Here is an 18,044-nt window from a genome sequence, read left to right on the forward strand (position 1 = left end):
TATGTTGAATAGGAGTGGTGAGAGAGGACATCCTTGTCTTGTGCCCGTTTTCAAAGGGAATGCTTCCAGTTTTTGTCCATTCAGTATGATATTGGCTCTGGGTTTGTCATAGGTAGCTCTTATTATTTTGAGATACATCCCATCAATACCTAATTTATTGAGAGTTTTTAGCATGAAGAGTTGTTGAATTTTGTCAAAGGCCTTTTCTGCATCTATTGAGATAATCATGTGGTTTTTGTCTTTGGTTCTGTTTATATGCTGGATTACATTTATTGATTTGCGTATATTGAACCAGCCTTGCATCCCAGGGATGAAGCCCACTTGATCGTGGTGGATAAGCTTTTTGGTGTGCTGCTGGATTCTGTTTGCCAGTATTTTATTGAGGATTTTTGCATCAATGTTCGTCAACGATATTGGTCTAAAATTCTCTTTTTTTGTTGTGTCTCTGCCAGGCTTTGGTATCAGGATGATGCTGGCCTCATAAAATGAGTTAGGGAGGATTCCCTTTTTTTCTATTGATTGGAATAGTTTCAGAAGGAATGGTAGCAGCTCCTCCTTGTACCTCTGGTAGAATTCGGCTGTGAATCCATCTGGTCCTGGACTTTTTTTGATTGGTTAGCTATTAATTATTGCCTCAGGTTCAGACCCTGTTATTGGTCTAGTCAGAGATTCAACTTCTTCCTGGTTTAGTCTTGGGAGGGTGTATGTGTCGAGGAATTTATCCATTTCTTCTGGATTTTCTAGTTTATTTGCATAGAGGTGTTTATACTATTCTCTGATGGTAGTTTGTATTTCTGTGGGATCGGTGGTGATATCCCCTTTGTCATTTTTTATTGTGTCTAGTTGATTCTTCTCTCTTTTCTTCTTATTAGTCTTGCTAGTGGTCTATCAATTTTGTTGATCTTTTCAAAACATCAGCTCCTGGATTCATTGATTTTTTGAAGAGTTTTTTGTGTCTCTATTTCCTTCAGTTCTGCTCTGATCTTAGTTATTTCTTGCCTTCTGCTAGCTTTTGAATGTGTTTGCTCTTGCTTCTCTAGTTCTTTTAATTGTGATGTTAGGGTGTTAATTTTAGATCTTTCTTGCTTTCTCTTGTGGGCATTTAGTGCTATAAATTTCCCTCTACACACTGCTTTGAATGCGTCCCAGAGATTCTGGTATATCGTGTCTTTGTTCTCGTTGGTTTCAAAGAACATCTTTATTTCTGCCTTCATTTCGTTATGTACCCAGTAGTCATTCAGGAGCAGGTTGTTCAGTTTCCATGTAGTTGAGCAGTTTTGAGTGAGTTTCTTAATCCTAGTTCTAGTTTGATTGCACTGTGGTCTGGGAGACAGTTTGTTATAATTTCTGTTCTTTTACATTTGCTGAGGAGAGCTTTACTTCCAACTATGTGGTCAATTTTGGAATAGGTGTGGTGTGGTGCTGAAAAGAATGTATATTCTGTTGATTTGGGGTGGAGAATTCTGTAGATGTGTATTAGGTCCACTTGGTGCAGAGCTGAGTTCAATTCCTGGATATCCTTGTTAACTTTCTGTCTCGTTGATCTGTCTAATGTTGACAGTGGGGTGTTAAAGTCTCCCATTATTATTGTTTGGGAGTCTAAGTCTCTTTGTAGGTCTCTAAGGACTTGCTTTATGAATCTGGGTGCTCCTGTATTGGATGCATATATATTTAGGATAGTTAGCTCTTCTTGTTGAATTGATCCCTTTACTATTATGTAATGGCCTTCTTTGTCTCTTTTGATCTTTGTTGGTTTAAAGTCTGTTTTATCAGAGACTAGGATTGCAACCCCTGCCTATTTCTGTTTTCCATTTGCTTGGTAGATCTTCCTCCATCCCTTTATTTTGAGCCTATGCGTGTCCCTGCACATGAGATGGGTTTCCTGAATACAGCACACTGATGGTTCTTGACTCTTTATCCAATTTGCCAGTCTGTGCCTTTTAATTGGAGCATTTAGCCCATTTACATTTAAGGTTAATATTGTTATGTGTGAATTTGATCCTGTCATTATGATGTTAGCTGTTTATTTTGCTGGTTAGTTGATGCAGTTTCCTGCTAGCCTTGATGGTCTTTACAATTTGGCATGTTTTTGCAGTGGCTGGTACCGGTTGTTGCTTTCCATGTTTAGAGCTTCCTTCAGGAGGTCTTTTAGGGCAGGCCTGGTGGTGACAAAATCTCTCAGCATTTGCTTGTCTGTAAAGTATTTTATTTCTCCTTCACTTATGAAGCTTAGTTTGGCAGGATATGAAATTCTGGGTTGAAAATGCTTTTCTTTAAGAATGTTGAATATTGGTCCCCACTCTCTTCTGGCTTGTAGAGTTTCTGCCGAGAGATCAGCTGTTAGTCTGATGGGCTTCCCTTTGTGGGTAACCTGACCTTTCTCTCTGGCTGCCCTTAACATTTTTTCCTTCATTTCAACTTTGGTGAATCTGACAATTCTGTGTCTTGGAGTTGCTCTTCTCGAGGAGTATCTTTGTGGCGTTCTCTGTATTTCCTGAATTTGAATGTTGGCCTGCCTTGCTAGACTGGGGAAGTTCTCCTGGATAATATCCTGCAGAGTGTTTTCCAACTTGGTTCCATTCTCCTTGTCACTTTCAGGTACACCAATCAGACATAGATTTGGTCTTTTCACATAGTCCCATATTTCTTGGAGGCTTTGTTCGTTTCCTTTTATTCTTTTTTCTCTAAACTTCCCTTCTCACTTCATTTCATTCATTTCGTCTTCCATCACTGATACCCTTTCTTCCAGTTGATTGCATCAGCTACTGAGGCTTGTGTATTCGTCACGTAGTTCTCATGCCACGGTTTTCAGCTCCATCAGGTCCTTTAAGGACTTCTCGGCATTGATTATTCTAGTTAGCCATTTGTCTAATTTTTTTCCAGGTTTTTAAGTTCTTTGCCATTGGTTCGAAGTTCCTCCTTTAGCTCGGAGTAGTTTGATCTTCTGAAGCCTTCTTCTCTCAACTCGTCAAGGTCATTCTCCGTCCAGCTTTGTTCTGTTGCTGGTGAGGAGCTGCGATCTTTTGGAGGAGGAGAGGCACTCTGAGTTTTAGAGTTTCCAGTTTTTCTGCTCTGTTTTTTCCCCATCTTTGTGGTTTTATCTATCTTTGGTCTTTGATGATGGTGACGTACAGATGGGTTTTTGGTGTGGATATCCTTTCTGTTTGTTAGTTTTCCTTCTAACAGTCACGACCCTCAGCTGCTGGTCTGTTGGAGTTTGCTGGAGGTTCACTCCAGACCCTGTTTGCCTGGGTATCAGCAGCGGTGGCTGCGGAGCAGCAGATATTGGTGAACCACAAATGCTGCTGCCTGATTGTTCCCTGGAAGTTTTGTCTTAGAGGAGTATCCGGCCATATGAGGTGTCAGTCCGCCTCTACTGGGGGGTGTCTCCTAGTTAGGCTACTCGGGGGTCAGGGACCCACTTGAGGAGGCAATCTGCGCATTCTCATATCTCAAGCGCGTGCTGGGAGAACCACTACTCTCTTCAAAGCTGTCAGACAGGGACATTTAAGTCTGCAAAGGTTACTGCCGCCTTCTGTTTGTCTGTGCCCTGCCCCCAGAGGTGAAGCCTACAGAGGCAGGCAGGCCTCCTTGAGCTGTGGTGGGCTCCACCCAGTTCGAGCTTCCCAGCCGCTTTGTTTACCTACTCAAGCCTCGGCAATGGCGGGTGCCCCTCCCACAGCCTCGCTGCTGCCTTGCAGTTTGATCTCAGACTGCTGTGCTAGTAATGAGTGAGGCTCCGTGGGCGTAGGACCCTCCTAGCCAGGTGTGGGATATAATCTACTGGTGTGCCGTTTGTTAAGCCCGTTGGGAAAGCGCAGTATTAGGATGGGAGTGACCCGATTTTCCAGGTGCCATCTTTCACCCCTTTCTTTGACTAGGAAAGGGAGTTCCCTGACCCCTTGCGCTTCCCGGGTGAGGCGATGCCTCGCCCTGCTTTGGCTCATGCAGGGTGCCCTGCACCCACTGTCCTACACCCACTGTCCGGCACTCCCCAGTGAGATGAACCCGGTCCCTCAGTTGGAAATGCAGAAATCACCTGTCTTCTGCGTCGCCCATGCTCGGAGCTGTAGACTGGAGCTGCTCCTATCTTCCTATGTACTTTTTTCTCTTTAGATTGTGGAATAAAAATTTTTAAGGCTATTAATATGTATTACCAAAATGCTTTTAAAAAATGCTGCTTTAATTTATACTCAAGCAATACTGTATGTGAGAATGGCTTGGTCAGCATTGCTTGTTTATAGTTGCTGCATTCTTACAAATATTCTTATAACAGCCTACTTACAAAACCCCTCTAAAATATGTGACAATCTTCTAGATACCTTATTTCTCTTATCAAACTGTAAAGTTTTTGAGATTCGATGTTTGAATGTCCTTCACTATCATAATAGCTTAATCCATATTTGTTAAATACTTTTAAGCCCAATGTTCAGAATGTTTACCGAAATCTATTTGAACATTGACACAATATAGTCCTGCAAATCATTGTTGGCTAATTAGTTTACTTTCAGAACCACATATTTTTTTTTGTCATCCTTTCAAGTTGACATTTAAAGGCTTGCCATTGATTACATCATTTTAGAGTCAGAACACTACGCAGTTCTCTGAGCTCATCTGGCTTCCCAGCCTCCAGGGTCACCTCTGCTCCATCCCGTTCCCATTCATTGTTCACTTAATTATTCAACAAATATTTTTTCAGCACCTGCTATGTGTCAGCACCTAAGTTATGGCTGTGAACAAAACGAAGATTCCTTTCTCCATGGAGCTTATATTTTAGAGGGGGAGATGGATATTAAATAATAAACACAATAAGTAAATTTAGATATTGTATTAGTCCGTTCTTGCTATAAAAGAATACCTAAGTTTGGGATAATTTATAAAAAACAGTGGTTTATTTTGGCTCACAGTTCTGCAGGCTCTACAGAAAGCATGGTGCTGGCATCTGCTCTCGATGAGGGCCTCAGGAAGCTTCCTATCATGGTGGAAGGTGAAGGGGAAGCAGGCGCCACATGGCGAGAGTGGGAGCAAGAGTAGGGGGAGGTGTCACACTTTTTTAAACAACCAGATGTCGCATGAACTCAGAGGGAGAACTCAGCACCAAGCCATTCATGAAGGATCTGCTCCCATGACCCAAACCCCTCCCTGCAAGCCCCACTCCAACACTGGGAATACATTTCAGCTTGAGGTTTGGAGGGGACAAACATCCAAACTATATCACACATGTTAGAAGATATGGAAGAAAAGAGGAAAAGCAGGGTAAGAGGGAGGTTGCAGTTTAAAATACAGTGTGTGTTAGGGTAGGCCTTATCAAGACAGTGACATTTAGGCAAAGACTTGAAGGAGGTAAGGAATATCAAAGAGACAAATCATTCCAAACAAAGAAAACAGTGTGTGAAAAGCCTGAGGCAGGACTGGGTTGATGTGTTCAGGGAGTAGCAGGGAGGAAGCACTGTGTCTGCCTCAGGGTGAGGGAGGGAGGTCAGGCCCCGGGGTGTGAGGCAGTGGAGCATGGGAAGGGGCATTCTAGGGCTTTGGCTCTTGCTCTGAGTGAAATGGGAAGGAGAGGAGTGACATGACCTGATTTAAGTGACATGCTGACTGCTGTGTTGAGAGTAGGCTGCAGACAGACAAGAAGAAAAGCAGAGGACCAAATGGAAGGCTATTTCAAAATCCAGAAGAGATGACCATGGCTTGGATCAGAATGGTAACAGTGGCTACAGGGAAAGAAGCAGGAATTTGAATGTATTTTGAATATAGAGTCCATAGGATTTCCCAATAGACTGGATATGGGGGTGGAGGTGGTAAAGGTCTCTACAGCACAGGTAGAGAGACGTTTCTGAAATGTAAATCTAAATTGTAAATGGCTGAATACCTTGCAATAGCTCCGTTTCATTCACCATGAATAAATGTCAAACAAAACAAATAATTGACAATGTATAATGTAGCCCCATAATGTAGCCCACGACTGGTCTTATCTCTCACTTTCTTGCATTTTAAACTGATAGGAACATATACTACACTTGGTCTTAGCTAAAAGGCTGAGAAATGGTGCCTTCTTGAATTTTCTACACCAGCCACAACCAACCACTGACTTCTCACTTTCCATCTCCACACCTTCTACAACGCAGCTCAGGCATTTTTGTTTTCCCCCCTGGAAAGTCTTTCCCAACTTTTGGTGTATTAGTTTCCTGTGGCCACTGTTACAAATGACCACAAACTTGATGGCTTAAAACACAGGAATCAATTTGGTCACAGGACTGAAGGCCAGAGTCCAAAGCCAGAATGTAGTTCAGGCCGCACACCCTCAGAAGGTTCTGGAGGAGAATCCCTTTCTTGACTGTTTCAGTTTCTGGTGGCTGCTGGCATTCCTTGGTTTGTGGCTGCATCACTCTGATCTCTGCCTCTGTCTTCTCATGGCCGTTTCTACTGTGTGTCTGTATCAAATCTCCCTCTTTCTCTCTCATATAAGGACACTTATGATTGGATTTAGGGCCCATCAGGATAATCTCCTCATGCCAATATCCTTAACTTAATCACATCTGCAAAGACCCGTTTTCCTTATAAGGTAACATTTACAGGTTCCAGGGATTAGGACCTGATCTGTGGGTGGCCTGAGTCAGCCTGCTATACTTGTTAGAGGCCTTATATCCCCAGCCACATAGCACTTGCACACTCAGTTGTAATGACTTATTTCTGAGCATGTGTACACACACAGATATTCCTACTTCTCAAGGTTTCTTAAGGCCAAGGATTATATCTTATTAATAATCACTGCTTTCCCCACCCCTAGCAGTTTCTAGCTCACAGCTAATGGTCAGGACACATTGATTGGGTGAATGAATGAAGATTCATGAAGCAGAGTTTGTAACTGCTATGTACTGTTGGGACTTCATAATTTTATGAAAATGAGATCAGGATTGGATTCCTCAGATATCTGCACAGTGGCTTTTCTTTGTTTCTTTCCTTTTCTTTTCATGTCCAGCTGTTGCATTAGAACACCCTTATTAAATGAACCTGCTCCGTCTAGGATTTGGGCCCAGTTATAGCCCTTGATAAACATAGCAATAGTTGGATAAAAGAAGAATACATATTTTCCTTTCACTGGTATATAAAACCTAGAATGCAGAACATTTGCAGTTAGCTCTTGGTGCTAAGAAAGTTGATCATGCTGCCTATTGGAAACATAAGATCTCTAAGGGTTATAGGTAGGGAGCAGGGTGTCCCAATAATAGTCCTTCCTTTGTTATATGGGTGGTCGTGATACTGTGTCAGGAGGTGGGTGGGACTGCCAGGGAGGTACTTGGGAAGTGACTGTGACTTTGGCTTATTTGTATACTCCTCTGCCTATTTGGGTTAGGATTTAGCTGGGGCACTGGTTGGCTTAACATGGTGGGACACCATGAGGGAAACACAGGTCAGTATAATCTCCCAAGATTCTACTTACCAAATGGTTTCTGATTTTATTTCCATTGCCCTAGGGCTTAGTCATACATGGCTACAAGAAGAGTAGGTCTGGTGGCTGAAAAGCAAATCAGTGTTGTGCTTTTGCAGTGGATTCTATCTGTCCAGAAAAGGCACACTATTTAATTTCCCATCTTGGAAATTTTCTTCCTATGTTCCCATCATTTTCTTCCTATATTCCTTTGATTATTGTGAGCCATGTTTGCAGATAGCAGTGACCTACTTTGCTACATTTTTGTAAATCACATTTATTATCAACCTTGATAGGGGGCCAGACGTACTCAAACATTACACTGGTTAAAATCACATGTGCTTTCAGATGCCTATGGGGCAAACTGTGGCACATTTAAAAATTCTTGAGCAAAGTCTGGATAAATGAAATGATAAATCCCCCCTGCTGTTATAGAAATGCAATGATTTATATTAATAGTCTGCCTTAATTCAGAGTCCTCCTGAATGAGTTCTATCTTTTTATTTATATCCTCCTTCCTTGTACTCTAGCAGCTTGTCCCAAATATCCATTAGGTGGCCTCAAGGCTAGGGAACATGGATCTCTTTTTTATCAATGAAAAAATTCACAATGTGTTGACAATGAGGGATTAGATGGAGAAAATGGAGTTAAAAAGGAGAGGGAAAATGACAGAGAGCTATAAGAAAGCCCTTTCAGCTGGGCACCTTCTAAGTCCCTTTAAACTTGCTGTCATGTCTCATAACATTTCTGCAACAACTCTCACTAGAAACTAGTATTATGGTCTCTTCTCTGCTGTGTGTGGGTAATTTAAAAGGGCCAGGGAGATCATGAAAGCCTAGCCTCATTCCCATTAGAGGACAGGAGCAGAGTAGGAAGGAGTTGGAGTAGAAACAGAGCTGTCTAGATCCAAGAACACTGAACCTGGTTTTGCCATCAGTGAGGACCCACCCTTTGCATACATATTCTCTGGGGCCCTCTGCTGTGACTGCCACCTGGCAGTGCTTATTGTCTTCCTGCGAGTGTCTTTAGAGCGTGTCCCCTCTCACCCCAACAGAGGATGGTCTCTGAGTCCTGGCCAGCCCTGCAGGCTCTTATCTGGCTCCCAGCTCATACTCAACCGGTCCCCACTCAGGAGAGCTCTGTGATGGGTTAAAATGAGGACTCTTCCTGAGAGGTGTTTGCATTTTAATAGGAGACACTTAAAAAAAAAATCTAATTCTTACTATTAAATTACAAACATTATTATTGTAAATATTACTAAGTATAACATATACACAGCTCAGAGCCCAAATTTTAAGTGTACAGCTTGAATTTTTGCAAAGCAAAACCACAATCCAGATTGAGGTTAGTATGTTAGCAGCACCCTAGATGCCTTCCTTGTGCCATGTCTGGATCGCCTGGCCTGTTGCCAAAGGTGACTACTATTTTGATTCCTATAACCACAGATTAGTTTTACCAGTGTGTGATCTTTATAGCACTGGAATCACAAATATATACAGTTGACCCTTGCATAGCTCAGGGGTTAGGGACAGCGACCCTCCACACAGTTGAAAATCCATTTATAACTTTTGACTTTCTGAAAACTTTACCAATAGCTTACTATTCGTCTGAAGTCTTACTGATAACACAAGCAGCCAATAAACATATTTTTGTATATATATATTATATACTGTATTCTTACAATAAAGTAATCTAGAGAAAAGAAATTGTGATTAAGAAATCATAAAGAAGAGAAAATATAGTTACTATTTTCATTAGGAGGAAGAGTATCATCATAAAGGTCTTCATCCTTATCATCTTCACATTGAGCAGGTTGAGAAGGAGGAGGAGGAGGGGTTGGCCTTGCTGTCTGATGGGTGGCAGAGGCTGAAGAGAGTCTGAGTCTAAGTGGACCAGTGCAGTTCGAGCCCGTGTTGTTTAAGGCTCAATTGTGCTTTTTTGGATCTTTTTTTTTTTTTTTCTTGCTGAAACTGATGTCTGTTAGAGAGTTATCAAGGTTGTTGCTAGCAGCTGTATTTGCTCTTTTTATTGCTGTATAATATTCCATTTTGTGGGAAAACTTCATAATTTACAGACAGTCCCCAACCTCAGATGGTTTGGCTTAATGGTTTTTCCACTTTATGACAGCATGAAAGCAATGTGCGTTCAGTAGAAACCATACTTTGGGTACCCATACAACTATTCTGTTTTTTGCTTTCAGTACAGTATTCAGTAAATTACATAAGTTATTCAACGTTATTATAAAATAGGTTTTGTTTTAGGTAGGGGCTAGGATAAGCTACAGTGTTCAGTAAGGTTAAGTGTATTAAATGCATTTTTGACTACAATATTTTCAACTTACAATGGTTTAATTGGACATAGCATTGAAAGTCGAGGAACATCTATATTTATCCATTCTATTGTTGATGAACATTTAAATTGATTTGGGCCACAATGACTCATACCTGTCATCCCAGGACTTTGGGAGGATGAGGTGGGCAGATCACTTGAGGCCAGGAGTTCAAGACCAGACTGGCCAACATGGCAAAACCCCGTCTCTACTAAAAATACGAAAATTAGTTGGACGTGGAGGCGGATGCCTGTAATCCCTGCCACTTAGGAGGCTGAGGCAGGAGAATTGCTTGAACCTGGGAGGCAGAGGTTGCAGTGAGCCGAGATCATGCCACTGCACTCCAGCCTGGGTAACAGTGTGAGACTCTGTCTTAAAAAAAAAAATACTCCTGTGAATATTCTTAAATGTGTCCTCTGATGCATGTAGGAGCACGATTGCTAGGTCATAGAGTGAACATATACTCAATTGGGTAGATATGGACAAGTTCCAGAGTGGTTCTACCAAGTTACGTTCCTACCAGCAGTGTATGAGTCCTAGTAACTACATACCTCATCACCAATATGTGGCATTGTCTTTTTTTTTTTTTTAGTTTTAGCCATTCCAGTGAGAAGGTAGTAGTGTTTCATTTGGTTTTAATTCACATTTTCATGGCAATTAGTGCTATTGAGCATCTTTTCATAGACTTATTGGCCTTTTGTTTATTCTCTTTTTTGTAGTGCTTGTTTAATTTGGAATAGATTTCAACAGATGGCCTATTTATCTGTATATCCATGTACATCACATATATATGTGTGTATATAGCTATATCTAGATGATATATAGTCAGATATACATAAATTTCTGATAAAAATGTAATTGAGATAATTAGTATATACTTGTAATTGATTGAAAATTGGCCCTAATTCTCCACCTTTCCCTGTAACCACAACTTTTGCAATATAATTTGAAACTCCTCCCATCAAGAGGCAGTGTTAGTTCCCTCCAATTTTTGCTGATCTTTGACTTGCTTTGGCTGATAAGATGCATTGGAAGTGACAGTGTGCCAGTTCTAAGGCCGGGCCTCAAGAAGCCTTGTGTACTTCCTGCTGCTGCTGCCATGGTAACAGGCTGAGGCTAGCCTGATGGAGACTGAGGAGTGCTGGGGCACCCAGCCGATAGCCAGCACATTCTTACTAAAGAAGAAACATTAACATTTGGTAAATGAACATGGTATCATATTTTAATCTGTATTCCTTTGATTACTAGTAAGATAGAACATTTAAAAATCTATTTAGTGTCCTTTGCTTCTTCATATCCTTTATACATTTTCCTCTTGGAGAATTCATCTATTTGTAGAGCTTTTTAGGTAAAAAGAATGTTAACTCTTTGTATTGTATACAGAAAAAATGTTCTCTAGTTTTTTATTTCCTTTTACATTTTATTTATCAAATTTTTATATGCAAAAAGTTTTAACTTTTTTTTTCACATCAGTTGGGTAATGTGCTTACATGGTAACAAGCCTTGAAGGAGGCACATTTCGCACATGAGTGTGAAAACCCAGTTATCATGCTTATCAACCACAAAAGGATCATTTCAACTTTTTATTTGTTAAATGTATTAACATTTTTCTTTATAAGTCTTTTTTTTTGTGCAATGGTAAGAAAAATAGTTCCCTCTCCATAGTTATATAGTTATTTACCCATCATCACCTATTAGGAAACACAAATATTCAAAAGAAAAAATCTCTACTTGCACAACATGGGAATTGATGGGCAATTCAAGAAGATAATGTGGGCATGAAGCCAGTATTAATTAGGATGCTTTCATACGCCAGTGACAGAAATTCTGCCTCAAATTAGTTAAAATAATGACATTCTTCATTTTACATAAGAAATTCAGAAGTATGACAGCTTCCAAAATTGGTTAAGTCAGCAGCTCAACAGTTTTTTCCATAAACATGTTTGTTTTGTTTTTTTCTTTCTATCACAATGCCATCCTTGTGCTGTTGCCTTTGTCTTTAGGGGGTTCTTTTCACCGTCACACTATGGCTGCCAGTGGTCAAAGGGCAACAGGTTTCCTTGTCCTATCCAGGGAAAAGTGAAGTGTTTCTCCCAGTCATGGAATGTATGCTCCTCCCTTCAGTATAACTGGGTCATCTAAGGTCATGGACTCACCCTTAGACCAATAATTAGAGAATACTAATTAAGAATCATCTTAGATCAATCAGGATTCCCTTTGGGAATGAAAATTAGATGACTAAATATCTAACAGAATTGAGGTTCGGACAGGAAAGAGGAAAAGGAGAACAGATGTTGGACAAGTCACTGAGAGTGTTTTCTCCAGGTCCTTCTGTACATCCCTCAAATTGGGTGCCATTTCCCAAATTGTAGTCTTAAAAAATGCAGCCATTTCCCACATAGTCTAAAACAATTATGGGTTTTGGATTCAGCTGCCTCCTGGTTTGAATTCAGGCTCTGCCATTTATCATCTGTGGCACGTGATGTAAGTTATTCAATCTCTTTACATTTGTTTCCCCACCTGTAAAATGGAAATAATGTCTATCTTGTCTGGCACATAGTAGATCTTCAATAAATTATTATTTTCTATTGTTATGACCATTCATAAATCAGCTCATAGTTCCAGTTTCTATAGCTGTTTTTTGTCTTATGACATTTAAGTCAATTTGTGGTTATGATGCTATATTCTATCTGCTTTGAGGCCAGTTTTAAACACCGAGCTGCCTTTTCTTCGCAACCATATTTTTGCTTGCCCTTCCACTGTCCTGTTTCTCTTGAACTTCTATGGGCTTGGGTGTTTTCTGCATTTTATACATGAATGGCATTGATTTTTTTTTTCCAGTGAATTATCTCTGACTTACAGTTCTGAGGGTTAGCATATACAAAAAATGATTCTATGGTGAAGTTACCAACTCTCTAACATATTTTAAATCATCTTTTGGTTTAATAATAAAAACCAGCTCCCTTTTCCCATTTGAAATTACATATGTAAGCCGAGTTCTTTAATTTATATCACCTCATGCTTTTCATGTGAAGCTGAGCTTCTTTGAAGCATTACCTGTTCGTGTGTGTGTGTGTGTGTGCGCGCGCGTGCATGCTTTCCCCCAGTGTGACACAAGGCAATCTGTCATTCTGACAGTGAAGAATGAGTCTCATAGATAGCAGGATGGAGAAGCAGAAAGTCTCCTTGTGCTGGCATTCTAGGCTGATGACCTGGGGCCCTTTCACACGTCATAGCAGTCAGCACTAACACTCGGGTCATGACCAAATGAAGTGTCTGCAGCTGGCAGCCGTGATGAGCTTGGTCTGGAGCTGAAGCATACCTTTGTTTTTCCTTCCAATGATGGGAGTGACTGCTTCCCCCTTTAACAAAACAATACATGAGCCATCTGGGCCTCCTTCACATATCCTGAAACACACCACACCCACTGGTCTATGTGGCGATTGTTACCTTTGCAGAAAAGCAACGTGCCCCTCACCAATATTTTCAGAGGCAATTGAATCTTTCTTCCCTCACTGTGTTTTCTGTTTCTTCCTCAAGGGAGATATCCCATTAGGCCATAAGATTGGAAGGCAGTAGAGAATAATGATTAAGCCTACAGGATTAAACCGGCTTGCCCATGTTACTAGCTGTATGGCCTTGTGCAAGTTAGTTAACATGTCTGAGCTTCAGTTTTCCCATCTGCATAAAAAAGAGAACAGTACCCACCACAGAGTGTTGTTGAGAAAATGGCTTAGGGGATCCTGTACATTTTTTAGCATGGCTCCTGGCACGTAAATACCAGGTAAATACTCCACAGGTGGGAGTGTGGATAAGAGTTGGGTTTTTTTTTTTTTTTTTTTTTTTTCCCTGCCATCAGGGAAATTTATGGAAGATTTACACCTGCTTACTCACTTGGGAGTTCTTTTACTGCATTTTGCTCAATTTTTAAGTTGATTTTTGATCAAACATCCAATTCTGAACACTGTGTTTTGGAGACCAGTCAACATTACTCCATTACTCTGCGGGACGGCGTTGATCCTTTCAGAGGAGTTATGAAGAAGCACATCTTCATTGCTTAATAGAGAAAAACAGCCTACCTATTTAGCGAAAAGCCTTATTTATAACTTCCATTTTCCACTCTTGCTTTGTGTTTTAGAGGAAAAACTAACCTTTTGATTTTGTATCCTGCAGAGTTTTACGAGATCCTATGTGCTAGGTCATCTCTGTAGCAGAAAAAGGGCTTAGAGACAAGTCTGGGCGGTGAGTGGGAGGGAAATAGTTGTTCTTCTTTGAGTCTCACTGGACCATGGAAGCCGAGTGTGTGTTGGAGGAGGCTGGTTGGCATAATCAAATGGCGTTGACGATCCAGACATAGCCCCCTTGGCCACCACCAGGCAATGTAACTAGTTTGCCATGTGGCCTGCATAATGAATCTCATCATGTGGGCACTGAGATAAAATTAACTGGTGGAAATCATGCTTGTTTTGTCTCTAAAATGTCCAGAAAGCCTTCAGTTTGGCTGCCTTTTATTTTGCTTGAGCAATAACTTTGCAGAATGCACATTTCTGAGAGGGCCTGACAGAGGGGGAGAACCTAAGCCAGGGGGAACTCTCCAGCCTGGTGCTGTGGGGTCTGCATCCAGAATGGGGTCCAGCTCTCTGCCTCTGTGTGCTGGGGAGGATGTGGCTCAGCAGTGCTGTTGAGCCCCTCACAGGCTGCGGGAATGCATCTAAGAAGAGAAAGTGTTTCCTGCTACATGTCGCCCGCAGTCTGTGGCCACGAAGGTCTCTCTCTCATGGTCAGGATCTCCTTCCTCCTCCCTCCTAACCCCAAGGCCTGAGCACCAAGACACCACTGTCCTGTCTCAGCACCACAGGCCCAGGACTTGAGCGGAAGCTTGTGGAAGGCGTTGTGCTTGGGGGAAGCATCTCAAAGTGCTGGACTAAAGGCTCTGGACATCTAGAGCAGTGTTCTCTGACTGTCGCCTGCATGGGAGCCACTGGGGAGCTTGTTGGTGCAGGTTCCGCTTCAGGAGGTCTGGGGTAAAGTCCAAGATGCTGCATTTCTAACATGCCCCAGGCCATGCTGATGCTGCTGGTTCTGGGACTACAGGTTGAGAAAGGAGGGTCTAGAGCAGGTCTCAGAGTGAGGACCACCCATCAGCAGCAGCCGCACCCCCTGGGAGCTTGTAAGAAATGCAGATTTTGGGGCCTGATCCCAGATGTGCTGAAACTGCAACTCAAGGGTGAGGGTCTGCAGTCTGTGTTTCAGCAAGCTCTCCAGGCGATTCTCGTATTTGCTCAAGTTTGAGAACCCCTGGTCTGAGTACAGGACTACTCAACCATTCTGGCATAACCAATGTGCTTTTTCTCAGAAATGACAGAGGGAAACTTAGAATATTAATGTCTTTATGTTTGAAGGTAAAGTTCCTGGACCAGATCATAGTGTAACAAATCTTGACATCAGCTGTCCACATCTGGCTATTTTCATTTGGCTAACAATTCTGAAGAAAGGCAAACAACAACAACAACAACAAATCACAAAGGAAGTCCATGCTCTCCTTTTAAAATTCACGTAGTACTGAACGTTATAATTGAAGAAGTGAAGACTCCCCCTCCCATGTCTCTACCCATTTCCTGTGGAAAGTAACCACTGTTCACATCTTGACGTGTAAAGCAGATCTTTTTCTTCGAACAGCTAAAGGTTTATTTACAAACACACTATCTAAAGCCCCCTCCCCTTTTTTATTGAGACAATGTCTCGCTCTGTCACCCAGGCTGGAGTGCAGTGGTGCGATCACAGCTCACTGCAGCCCCGACCTCCTGGGCTCAAGCGATCCTGAGATCGCTCAGCCTCCTGAGAATAGCTGGGACTACAAGGGTGCACCATCATGCCCGGCTAATTTTTTGATTTTTTTGTAAAGACAAGGTCTCACTGTGTTGTTCAGGGTGGTCTTGAACTCCTAAGCTCATACAATCCTCCTGCCTTGGCCTCCCAAAATGCTGGGATTATAGGTATGAGCCACCACACCCAGCCGAAAGCCCATTTTTAAATACAAAACTTACATTGCTGGCCTGGTGCAGTGGCTCATGCCTGTAATCCCAGCACTTTGGGAGGCTGAGGTGGGTGGATCATCGGAGGCCAGGAGTTCAGGACCAGCCTGGCCAAGCAGTAGCCGTCCCTACTAAAAATACAAAAATTAGCCAGGTGTGGTGGTGGGCACCTGTAATCCCAGCTACTTGGGAGGCTGAGGCAGGAGAAGCACTTGAATCGGGGAGGCGGAGGTTGCAGTGAGCCGAGATTGCACCACTGCATTCCAGCCTGGGCAACAAGAGCAAAACCCTGTCTCAAAAAAAAAAAAAAAAAAAAAAAAAAAAATTATATTGCCTTAACATTTGTGAAATACTCCAGACACAGAACTAATAAAGCCCTTATAATCTCCTCAGTGATAGGGATGCAGGGAGCATTTGTGTTCTAATATTTGACCCCAGTTCCTGACACAGAGCTCCTAATCCCAGGAAATGTCCTGGGTGATTGGAGTTTCTTTTGTTCTAATGAAATAACCTTTAGTGGGTTCCTGGATGGTTATGGTCACCAGGAAGACCCAGCCCTGATTAGAAACCTGTACTTCCAGCCCTCCTCTCCATCCTCTGGGAGGGGAGAAGAGTTGGAGATTGAGTTAATACTCTATCATGCCCACATGATGAAGCTTCTATCAAAATCTCTAAAGTATGAGGTTCAGAAAGTTTCCAGTTTGGTGAACACATCCATATGCTGGGGAGGTGGCACACCCCAAGTCCACAGGGACAGAAGCTCCTGTGCTGGGGAGCCTTCCAGACCTTGTCCTACGTACTTCTTCATCTGTATCCTGTACCACATCCTATATAACAAACTGGTAAATGTGTTTCCCTTAGTTCTGTGAGCTGTTATAGCAAATTATTGAACCTGAAAAGGGAGTTGTGGGAACCCCCAATTAGTAGCCACGTTGGACAGAAGTGCGGGTAACCTAGGACACATTACTCATGATTGTTGTCTGAAATGGGGGGCAGTCTTGTGAGACTGAGGCCTTAACCTGTGATGTGGATGCTGACTCCAGGTAGTGTAGTGATTGAATTGTGTACACCTGCTGGCTTGTGGCGAGTTGGAGAATTGGTTGCTGTGAGAAAACTCCCCACACATTTGGTGTCAGAAGCGAAGTGTTGTAAGACTGAGTGAACACTTTGGGAGGTCAAGGTGGGTGCATCACCGGAAATCGGGAGTTCGAGACCAGCCTGACTAACATGGTGAAACCCCGTCTCTACTAAAAATACAAAAAATTAGCCGGGCGTGGTACTGGGCGCCTGTAATCCCAGCTACTCGGGAGACTGAGGCAGGTGAATAGCTTGAACCCAGGAGGCGGAGGTTGCAGTGAGCCAAGATTGCGCCACTGCACTCCAGCCTGGGTGACAGAGTGAGACTCTGTCTCAAAAAACAAACAAACAAAAAGGAGTGGGTAAAGAAAAATGAATTTTTGCTTTTCAATATTGTTTTCCAATTTGTTCATAGCATCTCACCTTCTTGCACAGGTATGTGGACATTTCTGAAAACCTTAAGACCATAGGGCAGCTAGCTCTGTGATCACCTTGTGTTGGTGTAGGGGCGCCCTGGCACGGCTCTTTCCCACAGTGAGCTCCTGATGAGCAGGCAGGGTCCAAGGCTCCTTGCTGTAGCTGGGCTGCAATCTGTACACTTCTCTGGATACTGCTCTAGAGAAGGCAGGTGAGAAAGCACATGCCTCACTGCCTGCTTCTGTTGAAGGCTGTGTAAATGTCTGTCTTTCTTCCCACATTCCATTTGGTTGGAAAGAACAAGTCTTTCTCTCTTCTCCTTATTTAATAGAATCAGTCTGGGGTCATATCTTGAGTCCCTTCTATGCTGTGAGAAAATTTGATGATCTGAATTGGTCAACAAGTCTTCCAATACAGGAGCAGTGTCAGTCTGGGGTCAGTCCCATATGGCAGCAATCACTTTGATTAGTTTTAACATACATAGATTTAATACATTTTGTTGGACAGCCTAGGGGAGGAGGTTCCAGTTCCTTGCAGAACAGCACTGCAGAATTAGCCCACCAAGGGTGCGGCCACTGCTACTGGGGCCTCGGTAAACCTCTGCCTCAGCGGCAGGACTACACAGCCTCAGCCAGCAGCCAAGCCAGTAGAAAAGATCACTGTGCTCTGCCAGCAGAAAAGCCGCCTCACTGAGGCTTTGCAGATCTTCTGTGGCATGTCTGCTCAGTTGAGTTCTCAGAGTGTCAGGGAAACA

The 18,044-nt window shown here is 42.5% G+C and overlaps 1 long non-coding RNA gene and 2 other non-coding genes across 3 annotated transcripts in view; 1 reads left to right on the forward strand and 2 right to left on the reverse strand.

Moving 5' to 3' along the window:
* Positions 1–5,859: 5,859 nt before the first annotated feature.
* Positions 5,860–6,050, reverse strand: LOC112133673 (U2 spliceosomal RNA). Its single transcript, XR_002915295.1, has one exon. It is a non-coding gene; the product is annotated as a U2 spliceosomal RNA (small nuclear RNA).
* Positions 6,051–10,803: 4,753 nt separating this feature from the next.
* The window catches only part of LOC134761398 (uncharacterized), a 43,973-nt gene continuing 36,732 nt past the window's right edge, over positions 10,804–18,044 (forward strand). Inside the window, exon 1 of the long non-coding RNA XR_010139965.1 lies at positions 10,804–10,960. This is a non-coding gene — a long non-coding RNA (uncharacterized LOC134761398). The remainder of the gene's footprint in view (positions 10,961–18,044) is intronic.
* LOC112133647 (small nucleolar RNA U13) lies at positions 11,229–11,332 on the reverse strand. Its single transcript, XR_002915274.2, has one exon. It is a non-coding gene; the product is annotated as a small nucleolar RNA U13 (small nucleolar RNA).

This window comes from Pongo abelii, chromosome 4 (genome assembly GCF_028885655.2).
Source record: "Pongo abelii isolate AG06213 chromosome 4, NHGRI_mPonAbe1-v2.0_pri, whole genome shotgun sequence".
NCBI lineage: Eukaryota > Metazoa > Chordata > Mammalia > Primates > Hominidae > Pongo > Pongo abelii.